Consider the following 4,916-nt stretch of genomic DNA (forward strand, 5'->3'; position numbering starts at 1 on the left):
GAGCAGCCCCGGGAAGGCAGATCCGAGACGCGCCCGGTGTTTGCACTGCCCGGCAGAGCCTTTGTCCCCATAAATAAATAAATAAACCCCTTTGCTTATTGTTTTTAAACGCATTTGCCCATTGGGCTTTCTGTTCAGCTGATCTTCTCCAAAGGAAAGGGAAGGGAAAAGGCGGCTCGTGCCGAGATCCTTGGCGAGGCCGCTGCGGAGGCGGCCCCGGCTCGCAGGCACTCCTGGCTAGGAGCAGTTTTCACCCCACGTAAGCCGGTGGCTACCGAGCTGAGAAGAGCAGGGGCCACGTTTGCGGCTCGCTGCCCGGGCGCAGCTCGCTCCCCGGCCGCGTCGATTATTAACCTGCCTCTGTCAAACATTAAGCCCAACTCGCCGCCCGAGGCGGGGGAAGGAGAGGGGGAGCCGGCACCTGCAGATCAACGTCCTTTCGGCGGAGCCGCGGGGGCCTCACGCGCCGGGCCGGGCGGGACGCGACACCCGGCGATGGCAGCGGAGCCACCGGCATCGAGCACCGCTGTCACCTCGCTGCCGGGCGGCGAGCGAAACCCGGCCAATGTTTAACGTTTAGCTCCCTGGGGACAGCCCTGCGTGGCCCGGCCGGCCCCGCTTCGCCCCGCGCCGGCAGCCAAGCTGCCGGTGAAGCCGCTGCCGGGTGACGCCATGTTACGGGTCCACAGCGCGACCCGCTCTTCCCGCTCCAGTGTCTCCTGCAGCCGCGTTGAGCGGATCCTGCTGGGAAGCCTGGGGTGCCCTCCTGGTGCGGGCGACCAGGAGGCCGCAGCGGTGCCGAGGGACGAGCCTGGGCCACCGGGTCACCGAGCGGAACCACTAGCCTTGCCACTTATCCCTGAGGAAAGGGGAGGATCAGAGCAGCCGAAAGGCAACGGGGACCTGACAGCAAAGCAGCCCCTCCGGCAACAGCAGASATGAGTAACTTGCTTAGAAACAAATATAGCAGGGGAGCCCTCAAAGAGGGCGAGCAAAAGCATAGTTAGCTCCAGAATTACAGAGTTCTATGAAGATTCAGACACAATTTCAGCTCCCAGCACAGGCTTTCCTCAGGGATTCCCGGTAGGAAAGGGAGACACCCACAATTGGGAACTTGGATCCGTGACAAGAGCCTCCAAGCCAGGCGAGTGCAGCGAGGGGCAAGAGAGACCCGTGCCCCTTGGCAATCACTATCCCCAACCTGTAAACCAGGAAAAACCCTGGAGAAACAYTGGAAAAGCGTCCACAGACTGGGGCAGCAGGGAAGCTCGCTGCGAGAAACCAAGGAAGGGAAAGAGTGGGTTTGATCCGAGGCACTACTTTATATTTAACACCCTGCTAGAATGTTTCATCCTGCCATATCAGCTGGGGCGGTTTCAACCTGCGTATGCAAGGGATGCAGCACTCGTGCTGCAGCCCACAGCGCCTCGCTCCACGGGCTGCAAGCAGAGCAGTGCGTGGAGCCGCCGAGCGGGAGGACACCCCGGCGAGCGCGCGTCCAACGCGAGGGACCCGCTGCAAAAGCCACCCCCGAGCAGCACCCGCTCGTCCCAGGCCACGGAATTCCCAAGCGTGAGGCTACAGAGAGGAAAAAAGGGGGGAAATAAAAGTATTGCTGAGCAAAGGCAGATGGAAAGAGGACGAAAGGCATTTGCTGTCGCACAGCTCCCTACGGGGAGGCTTTGCTGCAAGTTTGCAGGGCCCTTGTAATTAAAAATCTTGTTAATACAATAAGCGGCTCTTCCAATTCTAGTGAAAAACAAGAAGATTCCACGCTCGGGATAACCTTGTCCTCCAGATGGACGTGTTAGCAGGCCAGGGTCTCTCCCGCACGCCTCTGGGGTTACCCCAAGCCCTAACCCCGCGTCTCCGCGGTCCCCGGGCCGGCAGCACTCGCAGCCCTGCGGCAGCAGCTGCGGCTACCAGGAGCCGCAGAGGAATTCGGCAGCGGCCCTGCCAGCCCGACGTGCAGCCAACATTCCTCTCTCCCAGGGAAACTCGCCTTCATGCTTGGAAAGGTCAGCCTTTCCGCAGACACTACGCGCAATATTCCCCGTGGAAGATGCGTCGAGGTCATTCTGCTCACGAGCAGCGGGAGCCCAAAGCCGAGCGCGTCCCAGTTTTGCCCACATCCAGAACATGGGAGCCCAACAGCAAGGCCCAGGGTGCTTCCCGCCTCCTGCTCCTGCAGCTTGGCTAGCGCTGTGCTCAGATACACCCGGCGAGGGGCCCTCTTCCACCCGCTCCAAGCAGATCCAGGCGGAAGGCAGCGTTCCCAGGGGACAGCAGGGAATGCACCAATTGCAAAATGCTCCTGTTTCTGCTCAGAAAGAGCACTTAACAGCAGAGCCAGATCTCATCTGGGCTTCGTGGCTCCGCTCGGGTCATTTCGGATGCGGGGATTTCGGACAAGCACACACGGCACTTTTCCCAATGGATCCTTACCCAAAAGGGGCAAACGCTCCCAGGGCTGGAGCCAGCACCCCCGAGCACCTTGCTGGGACCCCCTGGAGCTTCTCCGTGAGCGAGGCCGGGGCCAAGGGCCCTCATGTAGGAATTCACTGTGATCTTCACTTACGTCTTCCCGTGAGGGTGCGAGTTCCAGCTAAAATTACAACAGCCCCAGTGCTCCGAGTCACAGTCCCACACGCACAAGTTAATCCAGTTTTACAAGATTAAGCAGCTCAGGTCAGAAAGTTTCGCTACACAGACAGTACTAAAATRGGGATATGGGCCCAAATCGCTCCCACAACAAAACCAGACCCCGCGTGAGGAGTTTATTTTGGCTGCACTCTCGAGCTGCAAGGCACCTCCTGCCTTCTTCTGGGCAACCTTCTCCACTCGGGCAGGTTTGCAAGGGCKGCTCCAGCAGCTTTCTTCCTAAAACACTATAAAACATTCCAGCAAGTCCCAAAGCCTCCTTCTTCAGGCTCCTGCTTCCCATTCTTTCTTCCCTTCCTGCATTACCGAGCTTCTCAAGGGAGGATTTCTGCCCCTCTGCACCTGATAATCTTTTATCAGGGCATTAAAGCAGCCTTATCTGCAAGCCTAGCCTGACTGCRGGCGCTCGCCCTTGCCTAGCCTGGGCTCTCTGCCCATCCAGGCACTCGCCATTCTTCCCATAGGATCAAACAGCGTCCGGAGCAATTGGCCAGCAACAGGTTACTCCTCAGCACTAAGGACCCCCCAACCAAAACAGGTGATCAAGACAGTGTTTAAATACCAGGCAATCAAGTCAATATTTAAATAYCAGAGGTCTCCAGCGTATCAGTGGCAGGAGCCACCTGATCCAACAGACCCAACTCGTTGCAAAATGCCAACTTTCAGGGTATTTTTAGATGGGAATCAGMAAGGCAGCCCCAGCTATTTCCTTGCTGGGCTGTCACCGTGAGTCGAGCTCAGCTGCAACGTGCTCAGGAGCCAGGTAGGAAGGAAGCACTGACGGAGCAGAAGGAGCAAAGGAAGGAGCAGCCACAGCACATGGAGGGCTCGGAGGGGCACGATACTSTCCTCTTCCCGCCAGGAAAAACGCTGCTTTGGGGAAGATGCTCCAAAAACATCACTGATCTCTGTTCATGGAGCCSGGATGGAAAGCTCCTTTGCACCCATAGCTCCTGAAGAAACGGCAGCACTACAGAAACCGGCGAGCGGCCGAGGCGCCTTCCACCCGGCGGAGGAAAATCCTGCCGTCAAAAGGACTGATTCTTGCAGCTCTGGAGGGAAAGAGGAGGGAAAGAGCAACCACACGCGCGGGGCTTCCCCCGAGGGCTGCACACGGATTCACGGGAATCCTTAGAAACCAAGCGAGAGCCAATCCCGCCGGTCAGGAAATTCCGGGATCATCGCCGCTCTTGCRCGGTTACCAGGCACCCACTCGAGAGGGATTCACGGACAGTGCGAATCCCACAGCCTTTACACCCCAAACAGCGGGGAGGTGAGAGCACTTCCTTTCTAAAACAACACAGAACATCCATCCAGAAGAAACCTATGGATGAGCTTTGGAGTTTGCAGACAATTCCTGCACAGAGACTGAATTCCCGCTACGGCCGGTCCGTCCCAGATAAAGTTTTGTAAAGGAAAGTGGGGTTACTAGCGGTAGGGCATCCTCTTAGGGGGATGCAGGAACTGCATTACCCTCACAGCTTAAATCCTGGTACCCTTTGATGTCTYTCAAAGCCCTGTCAGTCAGGGAAAAAAAAAATCCATCTGTCCCACAAGCAATTCCCGGCTAATAAGGAAATGACTGGAGCAGAAAGCAACTGGAAGAGGCAGGATTTTCTCAGCGGGTTTAACTCTTGCAGTAACATTCCCCGGCAGGAGCTGCAGTTCGCAGGGGATCACGGAGGAAAGATGCTCCCGGGAAGGCGCTCAGGGACCTTCCCTGCCTTTAACCCCACGAGCGCAGGAGGGTCCAACAAGGGGCCGCCCGGTACCGGCACCGCGCGGAGRGGCCCCGGCGCGACCCGGCTCCGTGTTCCCAACCACAGGGATTCCCGAAGGGAAGAGCCGCGGGCGGCGGCTCGGGGCTCCGCCGGCTGCTGCGGAGCCGCACGGCCCGGCACGGGGAGACCGCGGAGCGGCGGGAGCTCCGGCCCGGCCCCGGCCCCGGCCCCGGCGGCGCCGCAGGAAGTTGGGACGCGAGGGAGCCGCAGCGGGACCGGAATCCCAGGATGTGGGAGCGCCGCGGGCGCGGCGCGCGGAGCCCGCGCGGTTAAGGGGACAGAAAAAAGAAATCGGAAAAAAGAACAAAACTCAAAGAGAGGAAGAAAGAGAAAATTTAAAAGAGAGAGAGAGAAGTAAAAGAGGGAAAAGAAAGGGCCCCCCGCGCGCGCCGAACACGGGCGCCGGGGCAGCCGCTGGGGCCGGGCGGCCGCAGGAGGCCGCGGGGCGGGAGCACCTGCCCGGGCGCGGCGGGA

The sequence above is a fragment of the Nothoprocta perdicaria genome, unplaced genomic scaffold (genome assembly GCF_003342845.1).
Source record: "Nothoprocta perdicaria isolate Ctin4 unplaced genomic scaffold, notPer1 scaffold_46, whole genome shotgun sequence".
NCBI classification, from domain to species: domain Eukaryota; kingdom Metazoa; phylum Chordata; class Aves; order Tinamiformes; family Tinamidae; genus Nothoprocta; species Nothoprocta perdicaria.